The following is a 19,185-nucleotide window of genomic DNA, read 5'->3' on the forward strand; positions in this document are numbered from 1 at the left end:
CGCGGGGCCGCGCACGGGCGGGGCCGCGCACCTGCCGCCGCAGCCTCGGCAAGATGGAGGCGGCGGGGGGCGGGATGCCGGGGCTCCGTGCCGCTGTCCCCGCAGCAGGTGCGGGCTGTGCCTCCGCAGCCGGTGTCCCGCAGCGGCCGGGGATGTGCGCGCACGGGGCTGGAGCGCGGCTCGGCTCCCGCTGCCTCCTCAGGCACCTCCCGTCCCGCACCTCCGCATCCTCCCGCGGCCCTCAGGAGCCTCCGTGCCGAGCTCCCGCTCCTCCACAGCCCTGAGGAGCCAGCCCTCACCCAAACACTCCCACAGCCCCCGGAGCCTCCGTGCCGAGCTCCCGCTCCTCCACAGCCCTGAGGAGCCAGCCCTCACCCAAACACTCCCACAGCCCCCGGAGCCTCCGTGCCGAGCTCCCGTTCCTCCGCAGCCCTGAGGAGCCGCCATCCCGCTGCCCTCAGCCCCGGGAGCTGCCGGGTCAGGCTGCCCTGAGGGCCCGGACCCCTCAGACATCGAGCTCGGGGATGGGCTGAAACATCCCCACACATCCAACCCCAGCCATTCTGAGATTCTGGGGTCTTGGCACCCCACGGATGTAACACACAAACCACACCAATGTTTGCTGATGTTCACACATTACACAAACAATCCTTGGTCAAGACAAAAGTATGAAGTCTCCCTCCCAGGATGTGGCTCTGTGTCCTGAACGTAAAGGTGTTCACGGAGCTTGTTTTCATTTTAATCACAAATACGATTGCAGGATCTGGTAATGTCAGTGCTAACCTTCCTTATTGTAGTAATTCTGAGACAGATCAATTATTTTCCATTAAAGTCCAGTTAAACTACCCTGACAAAAGTACAAAATCCACGAGTGGAGAGACGGTAAACTGTCTGAATAAAAATGACTTCTCACGTGTGTATGGGCAAGAAGAAAGCACGTACATTAATCTCATTATGTCAACAGACCTTTGAATTCCAGGTCTCTCCATAATCTACAAACCTGCTAGAAGAGAACGTGGTGTGAGGTCTCATCATGTAGATCTTGTGTGGACGGCTGTGACGGGAACTCAAACAATGCCTTGCAACTGAGACAAGCCATGGCTGTCTAGTCAGTTCTCAAGTCTAATCAGTAATTAAATAAAAAGCATCCAGTGCTGAATCACTTCTAAGTCGGTGCTGATTTTTGTACAGTTGATCTGCCTCCCATCACGCCAAAGGCGAAGGAATTGCAGCTCTCGCTCGAGCCAAGACAAGCTGTAATTAGCACAGAGGATATTGTTAATAGTTAAGTATAGTTTGCTGCCAGACGGTGTCTAGGCTGATTCAAGTCTTCTCGTCCTTTATCCAACGTGTTTGGTTTTAGCCTGCAGAAGGATACATAGAGAATTCAGCCTGTAAATTCAGATAGAATCTGTGATCTGGTGCAGTAGAAGGCAGATTACAGCTATGTGAACAAGACCAGGATAAAACCTCTTATTCTGTCACTTTGTAATTATAACATTGAAAAGGGTTTGGACTGCTTTCCATATCTGTCTTCTACAGCTCTGTTTGATGAGCTGAGCACAGAGAAGAGTGCAAGAGACAAGGGAGCAGTGATTTCTCTGGGGCTTTAAAGCTGTTGGGTTAGCTCTCTTCTCCTGGAGAAAGGGAGGAAAAGCCTCCTGAAGCTGATTTCTGCTTGGAGCCGTTGTGCAGTTAATTTTATTGCTATAGATTTATGAGGTATCGCCTAAGATAATTTGTTTTCTATTGTGCATTCCTAGCATGGCTGGAGTGCCAGGCAGTGGGTGTGGGAGCAAGCCTGAGTAGTCAGGGCAAATTAATTTCAAGTCACTGGAACCAGCCTAATAAAATGTATTAATCACTGGCTAGCTTTCATCACAAGGAGCTGACGTATGAGGAAGGAATGTGATAAACAATTTGATCTCAGATAAAGGTGAGGAGTGAGGCAAGCTCTTTGTGCCAGTTGTAAGGCAAGCTTATAGAGCTATTTTAGTCCCAAGTTCTGTACAACCTGTGATTCAGACCTGATCAAGCTATTCATGGCACGTTCAGCTTCTGTGAAGTTGAAAGACAGGTTGGGTTTCCTCATCTCTGAGCAGCTGGGGAAGTTTTTTTGGGAGGCCTTTTTTTTCTTTGTTTTGGTGCAGAAATTCCATCACTCAGGTCCACCATGCAGTTACTGAGAATCTGCTGTGACATTGCTTTCCTAGCCCAGATTTCCCACATTTTAAGTGGGATGGAGTTCACAGAGTACTTCCAAGAATAAAGCATAGGAAAATTCTGTCAGCATAAGTTGACTGTTATTGATGATCCACCTAATCTTTTATTGCAGAGTTCAGGGCTTATGCTGATTTCATATTTAACATAAAGTATCTTTATTTACACTGTCAGTGCCAGCTCAGAGGAGCGATTGCTAGATGCACTAAATTGTAATCTGATCTTGCCTTGGAGTTGATGAGAGACTGAAGAGTTTTTTTTGATGGGTAGAGGAAACTGAAAGGGAAAAAAGAAGCTTTATTTTCAAAATTACAATAAGAAGGTCCTGTTTTCTTTAAAAATTAAATTCTGTACTTACAGGCTTTCTTTTTGATAGCTTCTGCAATTTTGATACATTAATCTTGTGTACATTTCCCTACAAAGAGGCATTTTCAACAGCAGTATTTGCACTTGGATACTCCATTTTCAGAATATTAGGGACCAGTGTGACCTCAAATTGCTTTTTCCCTCACCTTGGTGAGTGAGTGGTGCAGACTGACCAGTGCTGTCATGAAGGCATCTGATGGTCACAGATGTGATGTTCAAATTAAATACAAATAATATTGTAGACCACTACTTACAGGTCCCCAGGAATGCAAGGAAATACATTCCATACCTTTCTGCTGGCAGTGCTGATCCTGAGGCAGAAAGTGTGAATTCACATCTGCTGCATCAGAGAGGAAGAATCTGAGAAGGGGAGCTTGTTTTATTTTATCTCCATGGAAAACTCTCCATACCAACAGCTCTACAAAACACAGGAGCAAGACTCAGCAACTGAACCCCAGTGCATGGCAACTTAGCTGCTTTATTAATGACATAAAAATAATAATAACAACAACAACAATAATAATAATATAATAATAAAACCAGTAGTATTTAAATAGCACTCATGTAATAAAAATGTTGTTTCTTGTTCTGAAATTTTATTTGTTTGTTAGAGTTTCTTAAACTTTATTTTATTGGTGGGTAGGGGGGGAACAATAGTTGGATTAGTAATGAGTTTTTGTGTTCTCTTTCCTCCTTTGCTTTCTTCTTTCTTGTCAGGAAAACTATCAGCATTTTTTTTCTTCCCCACTCCTCCTCCAGAAACTTTTAGTTGTTTGATGTAATATTTACTTACCTGTGACATGATTGTTTTTAAAGTTCATGTATGAGATCTTTTCCAATAAAATATTTATAGTTTCCTGGGGTTTGGGGGGGGGGGGGGGAAGTTCTTTCATTTTGTACTTTTATTTTGTCTGGCTTTATGGGAAAGGTTGTCTTCATACCATTCTACCTGCCAAAGAAATGTTTATTTCAGGCATTTTATAAATCCAGTTATAAACTAGATCCAGTGATAAACTCATGAAGTTTTCTGAAAATACTTTCCTAGCAAGTCAAAAGCCCATACTGATACATTAATTTATCCTCTCTGAGGTTTCTAACTAAAATAATGAAAAGCTTTTAAAGCTTTTTCTTCCCCTTCATCTAGCAATCCATTTGTGTCCAATGGCTCTGAATTACTTTGAAGTTCCCCCTTGTTTAAACAGGCGTTTGTGAGCCCAGCTGACACCTGACACTTGCACTCGTGTGTGGGGTTTAATGATTTAACTCTCCTGCTCAGAGAGCCCGTGCTGCTGCTGGGCTGTCAATAGGTAACACTTCAGGGTTTCTTTACATGCAGGAATTCCTGAACATTTCTTGTTTGGTTTTCCACTACTTGCCGAGTATTCCTGGTCCAGAATTTTTTTTTGGGAAAAAAAGGGCAAATCAAAGGAATAACTGTTGCAAAATTCACTTTAAATGCAATTTTAAAATTTACTTTTATTTTTTTGGTACAGATTGGGATCTTAATTTTGTCATATTCTTAGATAGAAAGCTCTGCCTAATAAACATTTTGGAATAAAACCTTTGGTGTTAAGCTTATCTGGAAAGCATGTTATGGCTATTTGTGAAGAAAACTGCCCTCTGCTAGTGACTGTCACCCAGTAAATGTGACATAAGTGAGAATTTTGAGTGCCAGCACTGAGTAAGGAGCACTTGTACCTTTTACCACAAAGGAACATTTTTACACCTCCCTGCTTTAATGTTTTATAAGCTCCTGTTCCAGTGTCCTGGCTTCCCCTCTGAGCTGTCCGTGCCGTGTCCCCTGTCCCCTGTCCCCTGTCCCCGGTGTGCTGGGGACATTACCGGGCTGTTATTCTCACCTCCCTGGGGGACTTTGTGTCGTGCCCTCATGGCCAAACCTCTCCTGCCCCACGTTTTCGTAGCTGCTGTTCCAGAAACCTTGCACCGATCCCTTTTGCTGAGCTGACAGGTTTTTAATGTGTTTTTCTGTCTCTCAGAGCTGCTGCAGCGGGTTTGCTCCCTGAGACCAAGCGCTGTGCAGAACGCGGGGAGAGGACTGTTCCCGTGTCTGACCGGGACAATGCACTCATTTCGCGAATGATTCCTCGTCCGGCTGCACAAATAACGATAGCTTTTCTAAAATAACGAGCTGCTGCGTGCTGGGATCCAGTTACCCTTGGATGGCACACGAGTCACGCAGGAGTGCTCCACGGGCTCAGAGCAGGAGCTTGTGAGGCACAACAGGGGCTGGGACACCGGGGAGAGCATCCCTGGGGATTGGCCCTTTCCATGGCAAGGGGTCGCTGCTGTCGCCGTTGTCGCTGTTGTCGCCGTTGTCGCCGTTGTCGCCGCTGTCGCCGTTGTCGCCGTTGTCGCCGTTGTCGCCGTTGTCGCCGTTGTCGCCGTTGTCGCCGTTGTCGCCGCTGTCGCCGTTGTCGCCATTGTCGCCGTTGTCGCCGTTGTCGCCGTTGTCGCCGTTGTCGCCATTGTCGCCGTTGTCGCCGCTGTCCGTCCCGGCGGGTGCAGCGGGAGCCGCCGCCGCCAGAGGGCGCTGTGCCCGCGCTGCGGCCGGAGCGAAGTCCGTTAATTATCCCATTAATTACCCCGCTAATTACCCCGTTAATCACGCTATTAATTAATTACAACATCGGCCTTGGCTGCACCGGACTGCCCAGGACATCAACTGCTCCCACAGCCTTACCTGTGTTTGTAATGGCTGTACCACGTTACTCTCGTTCTTTAAAATGTCATTCATAAAATCACAGAACGGCTCGGGTTGGAAGGGACCTTAAAGCTCATCCCGTTCCACCTCCTGCCATGGACAACTTCCACCATCCCAGGGTGCTCCAAGCCCCATCCAAGCCAAGCTGGCCTGGGACACTTCCAGGGATGGGACAACGTTCCCAGTGATGCTGCACACTCATTTGATTTCTTTGCTTTGTCTTAGAATTCTTGTAATCATAAGGTGAAGTTACCAACATTTTAAGAAAATGTAAAACCATTATAAGGAACGTTTTTTTTTCTAGGAAAATATGAAACGTTTATTGTAATTAAATGATCAGATTAATTAAAGCTTTTTCCTCTCGGTGTTTTATGTGTCTGTTCACAAACAAGCCAAGCCCCTGTGAGACCCCAGGTGTGTACACATGAACACAGCAGAACTGCCCCTGATATTAACCAGATAGGACTGGTGCACTGCTCATAAGTAAAGCTACAAAAGTGCAAGCCAAGGAGACTTGAAAAGTAATTCAAATTTTCCATGCATGTCACATTTGGAAATACTGAATCCTTTAAGTTCAGCCACTGTCCCAGTCGTGGTGAGGTTTTAGAAGATACTCTTTGCTTCTGTTGGCAGGTCTCGTAGCTTCCCTCCTGAGTTATAATACCAGAAACTAAAACTCCAGCAGAGATAGATGCACAAGGAGGGAAAAATAATCATCTGATTGGAACTGGGGATGTGTATTTACAGTTTAATCTCACTATAACCCCCTCAGGGGCTCAGAGCAAACGCTCTGTGCAGGGGTGGTTTGCTGGAACATGCTCTGCAGTTTGTCGTGTTACAGCAGTGAAAGTGCCCGGTCAATATGGGCAGACTGAGAGATAATCCACTTCTATGCAGATTACTCCACATTAGGAAGATGTAAGTAACATCCTAAAATTAAAAAAATACAAATGAGGAAAGGGTGGGGTGGAGCCACAGGCAAATGCTGGCATACATATTGCTTGCATTAAGAGCAGCAAGAATTATTGTCTCTCCAAGTCAGCCTGGTGCAAAGGATCACAGTAATAGGCCCAGCTACTGAGTTATTAGCTCTTGCTTTTATAAACAGAGTTATGGTTTACAGCAGCCTTTCTAAAAGTCAGTTTAGTCTGGATCTTCCTGAGAAGGCTGGGCTGGTCTGCTCACAGGGCTGGCTGCCTGCAATCCGGTCCATTTACAAAACAAACAAAACTGACTTTATTCAGGGCTTCAACAATAAAGTTATGATTAATCTGATTATGCCAGAACACTGGTGATGCAGAAACACCAAATGTGTAATGTCATTGCAACCACGGTGAATGCTTTGTTACAAAATCATCTTTGTGTATCATTGGCTTATATTGATGGATGTTGAGTGGCTGAATTTGGGAAGTGCTCTGGGATCTTGGAGGAAACATACTGTCATTTTTTCATGTCCCTTTAGGTCTGAGACACATCAGAGTGTGTTTTATTTTTTCACTGTAAATATTATAATGGTGCCAGCAATGCAGTATTTACTGCTTTTCATATGCGTGAGAATACTAAACATATGTATTTCTAAAGGAAATTCCAGAAGAATGTGAAACTAGCTTGTAGCAATAATTTGTAGGTTTGTGTCCATTGTTTTCAGGAATATGTAAATTGTTACATTATAGAACTCGCTTTGAACCCTGCTGCATAATTAGCTGCACTAAACATCAGTGTTCAATTTAGGAAAACTGTAGCCAAGTGTTTTATTAGAATTTCGTGGAAAAGGAGAATGTGAACAAAACCATAGAGCAAATGATCTGAAATGCAGTTAAAAATAATGAAAACCAAGCACCAGCCACATAAACACACCAGATGAAGACACAGCAAATGAAGATCATAAAAAGGAAACTGGAATAAAAACACAAAGAGCCATTCCCCAGCTGAAGTGAGTGGGGACATCTGCACCAGGAGCGAGGGAGCCGTGGTCATTGGTGTTTGCTGGGGGGCTGCTCTGTGAATTTTGTTAAATTTTGTTAAAAGGCTCACGGTTAGGAGGAAATGACATTAACAGTAATGACTTTTTTGGCCAACTGGTTGCACGGATCTCCTGCAGAGATTTGGTGTTGTGACAAATGTCCTCCTACAGATCCAGCTGATTTCAGCTTCTCACAGCCTGCTGTGGGGCCAGCACTGGGGCCAGGGAGCTGCTGCAGGGGCAGCAGTGATGCAGCAGCGATGCAGCGCTGTCCTGGGCTGCAGGAGCTCTGCCTGAGGCTGGGGCACACAGCCACTGCTCCTCCTCAGCCCAGAGAGCAGCAGGACAGCTGCAGTTGCATTCCCTGGGGGGGATTCTCCAGTGTATGTGATCATAAACCGCCAAATCCCAGGAAAATCAAAGAGTAGAGTTGTGATGACTGGAATGAATGTAATTACCTGTACAAGTCCATGGATTTCCATGTCCATGCTGTTTTCCAGGTACCTGAGCTGGGACACCCATGGTGTGCCACCAGTGCCATTTGCAGTGCTCCAAGCCCCAACCATTTTGAAGACCTGGTGTGAAACCCACTTTTGCTTGTATCTCAGCACAGCTCTTCCTAATACAATTAAAACTGAATTGTTGGCTCAGGCAACTCCATCTGCCCATCTGTTTTTGTGTCTTATTGCTCTCACTTTGATGTGTGTCAGTTCCCTCATGCCTCTCCTCACCAGCGTGTTCAGCTGTGCACAGATCTCCCTCTGCCTCCTGAAAGACCTTCCTTTAAACACGTGCACAGGAAAATACAAATCCTGACCAACTTCATAAAGAACTGTGAAAGAAACCAGTAGCCCTTCCCTGAGAGGTTCTTGTGTGGGATCTCTGGTCAGCTGGAGCTTTGAGGACTTCACTTTGTGTTCCAGCTCCCTGCAGTGGGGTGGGTTTCGGGATGTGCGTGCTGGATGCTGCAGAGCATGGTCCAAAAGGGAGAAAACCCACGGCAAATGAAGTTATGGTAAGGGCATGGCCAAATTCCATGCAGTCAGCTCATTTTCCCCGTGGGGAGTGTCTGCCCTCGTGTGCTGTCAGTCGGTCGGCACGGGGAAGTGCCAGGGGGCGATGGAAGATGGATGAGGCAGGCAGAAGGCCGGGTGCTGTGCCCGGGCTGGGCTGTGTGTGCTGTTTGCAGAAGGCTCAGCAGAGGTGTGAGTGAGACACGGAACAGCCCGATCCCAGCCTGCTTTCCAATGACAGCTTCACCTCTCCCTGCCGCCGTCACCTGGAAGGGTCCCGGGAGCCGCAGAAGCGAGGAGGAGATCAGCAGCGGGGGCAGCAGGGAGCACCCGGAGCAGGCTTCGGTCAACAGAGAATCAGAGAGAGCAAATTACATCTCCTGAGTAGCAGCAAACTCATGGAAGGGAGGGATGGGGAACAGCAGGAGGCAGAGAGGGAAAGAACGGCGACGACGACGACGACGACGATGATGATAATGATGATGATAATGATGATGATGATGATGATGATTAACGCTGTATGGCCGAGGGCTGCAAGAGGAGGGGACCTTTAAAGGGATGCTGAAGAGGCAGTGTGGGGTAAGGGCAGAGGAGGAGGGAGCAATGGATGGGGAAGGAGGCAAAGGCGGGCCCTGAGCACGGCAGAGAAAGAAGGTCTGAGCAGAAGGGGTAAGAGCCGGGAGAGGGGAGCGGGGGATTACCGGGCTGCAGGGCCGGGTGTCCCGCGGGGGAACAGCCGGGGCGAGCCAGAGGGAGCCTGGGATGCTCCTGATTAACAGCAGAGGGTCCGGGCCGTGACCGCCGGCTCGGCATGTGCTGGAGCTGCGCCTTCCCAGCCCCCTGCCAGCACCAGGGGGGTCGGAGGGGGAGCGAGCAGAGAGGGAGGGAGGGAGGGAAGGAGGGAAGGAGGGAGGGAAGGAGGGAGGGAAGGAGGGAGAAGGGAAGCAGCGAGAGGGACGGAGCCCTCGGCACCCAGCGGCGAACGGGCGCTCCGGAGCCGCGGCTTCCTGGAAGCGGAGCGCGGCTGGGCGGCGACAGGCGGCGACAGGCGGCGACAGGCGGCGACAGGCGGCGATAAGCGGCGGCTATCGGGGCCCTCCCGGCCACCCGCGACAGCCGCGACAGCCGCGACAGCCGCGACAGCCGCCACGGCAGCGGAGCCGAGCCGCGCTCCGCGCCCGCCGGGCTGGGCACGGGTACGGCACATCTGGGCACATCTGGGCACAGGTACGGCACATCTGGGCACATCTGGGCACAGGTACGGCACATCTGGGCACATATAGGGCACATCTGGGCAGATCTGGGCACAGGTACGGCACATCTGGGCACATCTGGGCACGGGGGGCGCGGGGCACCCGCACCGCCCGCAGGGAGAGCTCCGGTGCCGGCAGGGGACAGTCACCTAGCGGGGATGCGGCCACCTGAGCCGGGACTCGGTCACCTCTGGGGGATGCGGACACTTCTGGGGGGATACCGACACTTCTCGGGGGATGCGGACACCTCTGGGGGATGCGGACATCTCTGGGGAGATACAGACACCTCTGGGGGGATACAGACACCTCTGGGGAGATACAGACACCTCTGGGGAGATACAGACACCTCTGGGGGATGCGGACACCTCTGGGGAGATACAGACACCTCTGGGGGATACGGACACCTCTGGGGGGATGCGGACACCTCTGGGGGGATACAGACACCTCTGGGGAGATGCGGACACTTCTGGGGAGATACGGACACCTCTGGGGGATGCGGACACCTCTGGGGGATGCGGACACCTCTGGGGAGATGCGGACACCTGAGGTGGGACCCGGTCACCTGTGGGGCAGGCGAGCATCTGTAAGAGGGCAAGGCTCACAGGATGCCAAGGCTCCTGCAGGGGCTGCAGCCGCACAGAGAGGCTCGGGAGCTTTTTATCCGGGGTAAAGGCGTTCCCGGCAGGAAACAGCCCCGAGCCCCGGCAGGACAGCACCCGGCTGGAGCAGGTGGAACAGTAAGAGCAGCAGGATGCGGTTTATGCCATCCCATAGAGTTTGCCTTTTGGAGGTGGTGTTGCATGAGCTGGTTATATTTTAGTTGACTTTTTTTGTCTGTGCAAAGATTACATTTTATTTGCCTTTTTTTTTTTTTTCTTTTAATTTATTTTTTTTATTGCTTATTCGTGTAAATACAAGTTGAGTTTTTGGGTCACAGCCCAGTTACATTTTGATTCAGACAGAGTTTAATTTCCCCCTTTAAAAAGTGTTTTAAATAAGTTGGGCCATATGGAAGTAGAGTTGTTCATCAACCAAAGGAACTTTAAGGAATTTGAAAAATAAGGTTATATATTTCTGGAGCCATTTCTTGAGTACTGAACCAGCACCAGTACTCAAGCTCCTGATTCAGTCATTTCCTTTGTTGGGATCAAGACTTAATCTGTCCATACCTGTGTTTTCACAGCTGCAAAATGGGAGCTACACCTATTGATGAGGTGCTTTACATTGTTTGTTTTGGGTTTTTTTGGAAAGCCCTAAATTAAAAACAAGAAAAGCAGAGGAAGATCATTAGCAAGGGTAGCAAAGAGTGCAAAACGTGTCTGGGGGAATATTGCATGTTGAATGAGGCTCACCTGAGAGAGATGCTGTGGCTACAGGAGTGCACAGTGAGAAACTCCCTCTCTGTTGTATTCCTGTGTTGTGGTGTTCATCCCTTCCCTGCTGCTGCTCTGAGTCCTGCACAGTGATGACAACAGCACGTGTGGCAGCCCAGCAGGAAAAGCTACACAACCCCTGCCAAAATGGGCTGGAGCTGTCCTGGAGGGCAGGCCCAGCCTCTTCATGCCCCGGGTGTGGAGAGAAACGTGTGAGACACAACAGTGTGAGCAGCTAACCTGCAGCATTCTCCTCCAGTTACAGCCTGGATCCCCTTGGGAGCAATGGAAGGGCTTTCCTGAGGTTCCAGGTCCTGCATCCTGAGCCAGGGCTCTGTCCTGGAGGCCGTCAGGAGCTGCAGGGTGTGCTGGCAGCAGCACAGAGCCTGCAGAGAGGCTGAGCAGGGAGCTTTGGACTGGCTCCCCCAGGGGACAGGGTGAGGATTGGGATGGTTTCCTTCTGGCTGAACAAACAGCAGCTGCACAGCTGCTCTGCAATGTTCTGCAATGTTCTGCAATGTTCTATGTTCTGCAATGTTCTGCAATGTTCTGCAATGTTCTGCAATGTTCTACAATGTTCTGCTATGTTCTGCTATGTTCTGCTATGTTCTGCAATGTTCTGCAATGTTCTATGTTCTGCAATGTTCTATGTTCTGCAATGTTCTGCAATGTTCTGCAATATTCTACAATGTTCTACAATGTTCTGCTATATTCTGCTATGTTCTGCTATGTTCTGCTATGTTCTGCAATGTTCTGCAATGTTCTACAATGTTCTGCTATATTCTGCAATGTTCTATATTCTGCAATGTTCTGCAATGTTCTCCCCAGCCTGAGCAGCAGTCCAGGCAGGGAGCTGGCTCCTGTAACAGCACATCCACCAATGCCACTTTATTCCCTTCCACAGCTAATTCCTTCACCAACCCTCCTTTGCCTTGTCCTCACACAGAGCCCGAGGAGTAGAACAGAGCTAGAGAGGGAAGCCAGGCTGAGTCTGTGGGGAGGGAAAAGCTCTGATCCTCACGTGTCCCTGAGCAGTGACAATGTGGGGTTCCAGAGCACCAGGACAAGGCAGAGGCTCTGGCTACAGAAGGTTATCCAAGATAAAGCAAGGGAGGGGGAACTGTCTCAGAAGGGTTATTAATTTGTTCCATTTGGATGAAATAAATAGACTGGAAATGAAGGAGAGAATTTGTGTAAAATAGTATAATATTATTTAAATCTGCCCACTTGATCTTAGCCAAAAGGCTGAGAAAGAGGGAACAGACAGAGTTGAATTATCCAGACTGTTGTTGGCCAGCACTGGATTTTGGGAGGTGATTGGCTGGTGACAATCCAAAATTACAGACAGTGAGTCGTGCACAGGACATCAGCCAGGCTGTGATGGCTACAGGTGCTCAGGGCCCTGGCTTTAATTCCCATCCTGGGATGCTGCCTCCAGAAGCACAAAAGGGACATACATATTTATGAAATACCAGGTTTTATCCACTTTTTTTTTCAACTTTTCCATTTCTGCTGCCAGTTTATTCTCCCTGAGGACAGACTGCTTTAAGCCAGCATGTCTTCAAAGACAGAATGCCTGAAAACGATCGTTTTTATTCAATTCAACTTTTTAGGGCAAAAACTTGGTTTTCAGACAGCCAAGGCATTTAATCACCAGTAATTTAAAAGATCAGAACATTAAGATGATCTTGTCATTAATACAGAAATACCCTAAGTGTAGTTAACAAACAGATTCATATGTAACTGCTCTAGATGAGAATTTAGCTGTTTCAAATTAAATAATAATAACTGTTTTATGGAGAACATATGCAATTATTATTGGGACAGTAACTGTGATGTTTTATTGCTCATCAGATATGTTCTTTCCATGAATCCAGCCCTGCCTGATCTGCTTGATGAAGTAGCAAAAATCTACTTCCATTGTTTCCCTGATGTAAAATGTGTTGGTCCTCAAGAGCTTCCATGTTTTGGGAAGAATTTTTTCACTGAAAGGGAGCTGAGGCCTTGGAAGTGCCCAGGGAGGGTTGGAGTGCCCATCCCTGGAGTGTCCCTGGAGGGGCTGGAGGTGGCACTGAGTGCTCTGGGGACAGGGAGGGGATGGGCACAGCTGGGATCTGATGTTCTGGGAGGGATTTTCCAACCCAAGGGATTCTGTGATTGTGGGAGGGGTGGCTCATGCTGGGGCAGCTGAGTTTTACACACTTGGGGCGTTGTGGCCTCACGTGCTGCTGACACATCTCATGTGTGAAATGGTGATAATACAGCAGAGTCTGTGCAGTGCTGGGAGATCAGAAACCAACACCAGCCTTGCTCCACTACATAGGGAGAGTTATGTTTATGGTTAGGAAATGAACCTTGTCCCTCTTAGCTGGATAATTTATTTATTTCACACAGTAGGAGCAACAGCAAAGCACTCATCATTTTATTTTCAAAAACCCCTGGCTTATAGACTGTGTTTACCACGAGAGTTTTCTCTAACCATTGCTGAAATGTTTTAAAAGTTGCAATTTGAAGCTGTGCATAAATATCCCTCGCTGATGTTCTGTGTGCCTGGGGAGGCAGGAGGGTGACCTGATTACGTGTGCTCACAGATCTCTCTGCTTCACGTTCCTGCACACAGAACAACAACATAACTTTCTTCTTTCAGGATTGTTAATGTGCTGGCCCAGAATTACAGCACCAGATGTGTTGCCACAGAAACAATTTAAAGGGAGAAGGAATTGTGAGCAAATTTCTTGTCTTGTGGAAAATGTTTGAGAGGCTCTCCTGGTGTTCCCTGTTTCTATCTCTGTGTGTACAGCAGAGAATAAGGGACAATTTTGCTTTTGTTTCCTGCATCTGCTAGTGGTTTAAAATTCTCTATACAGGGTTGAAAACTGAAAAATATTCTATTATGGGCATGACTTGTGTACCTCAGAGACATTTTTTATTAAATCCTGATTCAGTTTTAGAAACTTTTTTCCTTTAAAAATGTGCTGTGCTCTAGCTGATTTACTTACCTCCACTTGCAACATGCTTTGGAAAATATTTCCAGTCACAGTTTTTTCTGTGAAAGTAAGAAAACATTTGACTTTATGCTTATCCAGTATTTTGATGCTGAGAATTAGGATCACATTCTCTTTACTACAGCTGACATGCTGATGAAAAGAGGGAATGTTTACAGGAAATGTTTTGATTTAATCTTGCCTAGGAAGCCCTAAAGTAGCCAAAGCCCTTAATTTTAGCTAGTATTTCTTTTTCTCGAAACAGTAGATGCACTATTCAACACTCTTCTCTCAGCTCTGGAGAAAATGCAATGTGAATTACCTCAATATGTCCTTTGGACATTTTTGACAGCATCTTTATCCTACAGGTTTTCATTCTCTTTGGGGAGAGTAAAGAGAGGAACATCCAGGAAGGTCCCAGCCCTGGCAAATTTGCCAAAAGGCCACAATGCCCACATGAAGAGCCTTGTTTCCACAGTCCTTTGTGTGCTTCATGCATTTGGGAGGTCTTTGTCCCTGCTCATTTTGAAATGCTGTGGAACTGAAAGAGCTGTAACTGCTTTGTCTCACCAGGAGCCAAGGTGAAGTTTGGGTCTCTTTGGGGTGATGGGAAGATTTTGCCATGTGCAGTTGTAAGCACGATGCTGCCCTTGTTTTGGGAGGGAATGGGCACACAGGGTTATCCTGGGAAACCTCCTGTCCTTCTTTGGGTGTTTATTGCTCCCCTCGGTGAGATCTGTGATTATTAAATCTGTTTTCTTTTAGCCAGACTTCCAAATGCCCCTGAGTCTGGAAATACATAATTTATTCCCTTTTTTACTCATTCTCATACAAATCTGTGCTCTTCACTTTTCCTTTGATGAAAGTAGTTTATGACAGAGATATATCCATGTGTCCCCGAGTTAGGAGCAGTTTCCTGTGCCTTAGAAAGCAGTTTTACCTTTTTTGCAGTGCCCTCTGGAGCAGTGTGTTGAGGTCTGGGGCTGTGGAGCTGGGCTGTGTGCCATGGCCCACTGCAGCCCTGCCAGCTCCACAGGCATCACCCAACAAGATCTGATAAGAAACTCATTTCTGTCTTGCATTCCTTCTCAGGCCCAGCTGCAGCCTGGGTGTGGAAGGAATGCAGAGCTGTGTCTGGAGCTGGTGCCTGCCTGGGGTGGGATGAACTCGCAGGGTGAGGGTGGCTCTGAGCCTCAGACTCCACAGCTTTTCCATCCAGCTCTCTGCCCTGGGAGCTCCCTGGGGTGGAGCCAGCCCTCGTGTTTACAGCCTGATCCAAAGGTGCCTTTAATTAGTTCACATCTCTGCTGTTTGATCCCAGGAGAGGGCACTTGGTGTTTCCTCAGGCCGCAGAGCTTTCCCAGACAGGCGCTGCAAACTGGAAATATAGGTACTTGTCATTTCCTTAAAAACCTCCTTTGGGCCCGAAATGTCTTGTGCTTGGTTTCAATCCAGTATTGACTAAGACTGGAAAGTGTGAATAAAGTCAGCTCAGTTGCATTGGAGTTATTCAAATCAATTCTAAAACTATGTACTTTCCACTTATATATTTTCCATAATTCTCTGCACTTACATAACCTCTGCTTTATTATTGAAATTGCTACAGACTTGAAGAGGGAAATATCATTTTCCAATATTGAGCCTGAACAGATAAAAAGGGAGGCAATTCCAAGGCCTCAGAGTGCTTTAAAATCTGAATGTTTGCTGCTTTAATGTTGGTGTGGATAGGTTTGTGCTTCTGCTAGTGCAGAGGAAACAGCACCTCAGTAACCTTCAGTTTCCCTGGGCACTGGATTTCTGAAATGTTTCCATTACATAACTGAAATTTTACACAAAGAGTGCAGGAGATTTCTGCAGATGAAAAGGAAGGATTTTGTTTGGTGAGATGTGTTTTGTTTGGTGAGATGTGTCAAGCTGCAATAGCAGACCAGGGTTTTCCAAAGGGATGCTCCAAACGTGGCTGTTTGAGCAATCACTGCAGTCCAGTGCATGGATGTACCCGAGACCTGACCCAACAGGACATTCATGGGCTTTTCTAAAGCTGTCAGGGCCTGGAGCAAGTCAGTGATCTGGTTTTTCACAGTGGCAGACGAGAGAAGAGCATTTCCAGTGGATGGATTGTGTGTGGAGATGCCTGGGTTTGAGTCCTTCAGCAACACACAAGTCTGGTGTGAAAGGAACTGCACATCTGCTGTTTGAGCAGCACCAAGAGCCCAGGCTGGGTGGAAATGTGTCACTGTTGTCTGAAATGGGCCCCAGACACTGATCTGGAAGGTGAGGCCCCCCCCTGAAGAGCCCTGACCTACAGAAATATTCCTTCAGTCAGGCACCACAGGCACCCAGACCATGGAGCTGTCCTTTGTTAACTCTGCTGAGGTCACAGAGCTCCTTCCTAATTCCACTGAGTTGTGCCTCTCCCTTTTTCTGAAGGCTTCACATGCCAATGTGTTGTGCAACGACCTAATTTGTTAACAAATAAAGGAGGATTTAAATAACCTTAGAAAATCAGTGTGGGCATCCCAGCTGCCTGCAAACAAACAGCAGAAGTGCAAAACATTTAAGTAGCAATGCAAAGTATCTCAAAATTGCTTGAGCTTGGGCTCTTCAAGAACAAAACCAGGATTATAAGGAGAAGATGCTCTGCAGGAGAAGGCTTTGGGTGAGAACACACACTGCACCTTGTGCTGGGGTCTCCAGTTCAGACATGGTTTCTGTGCTGTTTTCCCCAGAGCTCCAGGAACACACGATGAATCTTCCCCCCACGTGTCTATGTATGAATTTGACAACTTTTAGTTCCTTTCAAAGCAATAAGTGAGGATACTTTGACCTGCAATTGTCAGATTATGTTTACAATACAGTAAAACTGTATCTTCTTGTAAAATATCTCTCTGGAGGAAACCAAGAGCAAAACTCCACATTTGTGTTAGAACATGGAATGTGCTGCCTGCCCTTGCTGCTGGAATTGTGTCAGTGTGGATTGAATCCTGGCTCTGCATTAGAGTATTGCTGGAATCACTTGTCAATGTTTTCTATCTGAGAGGCCATTTCTGAATTTTGAAGATAAGCCAAGGGTGACTTTGTGCCAGGAAGGTCTCTGGTGTGTGCACTGTCCCTGGCAGCTCTGCAGAGGATCACCACTGGGGGTTAGGAGATCTCTGCTCCAGAGATGCTGAGTAGACCAGTCCAAGGTCTAAGAAAAACTCCTTGTGATGCTGGAAAATAGGAAACACTAAGCAGATGTGTTAGTTGCAGTAAAAGCTTTGGGTCCTCAGGGAGCAAACAATTGGGTTCACAGTCTTGGAAAAGTCTGAGACAGAGAGCTGATTGATTTTTTCTGTGCACAAAGCTGAAATGCACTTTCATGAGTGACTCTTGCCGTGTTTGTTGATGGTATTCATAACATTTCAAGGGACCTTAGACTACATTAGCTTTTGGCCTAAATGTTGAAGTGGTTTGATCTTAACTGATCCCGCTGAGCAACTTTTGCTTGGCGCTTCCAGTTGTGTCTGCCTTTCTTCTCCAGTGAGCAGCTCTCGTGTGCTGGGGCTGGGTGTTCTGGGGGCCCTGACATTTCCAGGAATTTGTTATCTCTGGCAGAGGCCTCGGCACTGGCAGTCATTGATAAGTGGGAAAGTAAACATGTTGCTGATGAGACAGTGTCCCCTCAGTGCCTGAGCACCAGGATGATTTCACTGCACACCCTGGTCCTCCAGAGGAAAATTCTTCTACCACTCATTAATTTTTAAAATTGTCTTTCCTGTATGACTTTTGTTATATTGTATGTATTTTGTTACCTACTTCTTGCTCCCCTTTAATGTAGAGGGTTTTTTCTTGTTTACAAATTTCAGTCACGTCAGGGCCATCGCTTCCCAGCCTGGCAGAAATACTTCTGAAATTAGTGTGGCAACTATTTAACTTCTAATGAATATGAAAAGGGAGTTTTCACATGGCCAAACAGATTCTTTCTATTTGCTGCCTGTGAAATACTTGAATTAAGCAGCAATAACAAAAGCCAGGGCTGAAGGAAGGGAGTTTGTAGAGACCAAGGCAGTGCTCTGATGGAAGCACAACCACTCTCCTTTGCAGATGTGCTGTCAGAACTGGTTTTGGGAGCCCTCCTGACCAGACTTGCACAAAACAACTGCTCTAGAAATGGCACTGGAAGCAGCCCCTGGCAGGATGTCTCCTTTAGGCTGGAGGAGGTTGCAGGGACTCTCCAGGAGCAGAAATCACTGGAGGTTTTGTTGTGTTTCCTGGGCAAACGGTGCCCAGGAGTCAGTGCACAGGTTTGCTTTGCCTCCTCTGATTTTATAACTTTGCAGAGAGTGTTGCTGTAATTCTGTTTAGGCTTGAAACAATCCAAAGCTGTCTGCTAAGCAGGCCCAGACTGACTAAACTTGAATGTCTGGTTTAAAAGTAAATGTAGCCCAGTTTAGACTGCATTTTCCTCAGCTGCTCACTGCACCATTTGTATCCTAATGCACATTATTCTTTCAGCTGTTTCCAAAACCATCTCCTTTTGAATGTTTAATATCTAAGAACCAATTAGTTCCATTTTGTTTTCTTTGGATAGGTTGCAATTAAACATTCTTTCAAGTGGGCTTTATTTAGCTAATTCCATCACAAAAATAAGCTCTAAGGGAATGAAGAGAAGTTCAAGCTAGCCAATGTTTATTTTTATTATTAATAATTTATATTATGGGAGTCCCCAGGGGAACTAGGGCCCCACTAAATCCAGTTTCCTCTGCATGTAATGACTGTGTCTCACAAGGCTTTATTCAGTAGAAGATTCCTTTTTGCTGCTGTGTCTCAGTGCAAGGACCTGCTCCACACTGCAGGGAAAGGACTGATGAAGAACACATAAAAACAAATCAAGAATCATTGTTTTAAAGAAGCTTAAGCTAGGCACCAGAGGGAGAATCTGATGCATCTTTTCTGAAAAAGAAAAAAAAAAGCCACACTTATGTATTTTTCCAGTTTGAGTGCCAGATCATGATCTCCAAGGTCTTGTTGATCATCTCTGAAGTGATGGCAAAGCTCCCAGTGAATGGGAGCAAGACTGGGAAGAGAAGTGATGGTCCTAAAAATCTTACCTCTTTCTGAACTAGCAGCACAGGACCCTTTGTAGTTTAAAAACAACTGATGGGCAAAGTTAGTTTAAAAAATGTTCTTGTTTAGTCAGATTTCTGCCAGAAGTTACGGTTTGCACAGCGTCTGACCCTCAAGCATTGGTCTGCTTCATGTTTCACAGAAGACTTGAGAGGAGTAATTGAGAGTCCCTCAGAGCTGGG

The 19,185-nt window shown here is 47.0% G+C and overlaps 1 protein-coding gene and 3 long non-coding RNA genes across 8 annotated transcripts in view; 1 reads left to right on the forward strand and 3 right to left on the reverse strand.

Annotated features, from left to right (window-relative positions):
* Positions 1 to 552: 552 nt before the first annotated feature.
* LOC117245375 lies at positions 553 to 4,946 on the reverse strand. The gene is made up of 3 exons (XR_004500027.1): positions 4,446 to 4,946; positions 2,876 to 3,004; positions 553 to 2,496 (listed from the first exon to the last, which is right to left on the reverse strand). It is a non-coding gene; the product is annotated as an uncharacterized LOC117245375 (long non-coding RNA).
* A 2,083-nt stretch (positions 4,947 to 7,029) lies between these two features.
* LOC107213106 lies at positions 7,030 to 9,295 on the reverse strand. The gene is made up of 2 exons (XR_004500031.1): positions 8,986 to 9,295; positions 7,030 to 8,815 (listed from the first exon to the last, which is right to left on the reverse strand). It is a non-coding gene; the product is annotated as an uncharacterized LOC107213106 (long non-coding RNA).
* An 88-nt stretch (positions 9,296 to 9,383) lies between these two features.
* Positions 9,384 to 19,185, forward strand: part of RIPOR3 (RIPOR family member 3) — a 41,446-nt gene continuing 31,644 nt past the window's right edge. For 2 of the 5 annotated variants that reach the window (XM_015647533.2, XM_033519194.1), the window contains exon 1: positions 9,384 to 9,511. The gene's annotated coding sequence lies outside the window, so the exon portion shown is untranslated. Of the gene's footprint in view, positions 9,543 to 11,237; positions 11,348 to 14,262; positions 14,476 to 19,185 lie in introns of those variants that run through there. The other 3 variants (XM_015647534.2, XM_015647535.3, XM_033519193.1) reach the window with 3 other exon arrangements.
* On the reverse strand, positions 10,399 to 11,177 carry LOC117245377. The gene is made up of 2 exons (XR_004500032.1): positions 10,890 to 11,177; positions 10,399 to 10,790 (listed from the first exon to the last, which is right to left on the reverse strand). It is a non-coding gene; the product is annotated as an uncharacterized LOC117245377 (long non-coding RNA).

This window comes from Parus major, chromosome 20, assembly GCF_001522545.3.
Source record: "Parus major isolate Abel chromosome 20, Parus_major1.1, whole genome shotgun sequence".
NCBI lineage: Eukaryota > Metazoa > Chordata > Aves > Passeriformes > Paridae > Parus > Parus major.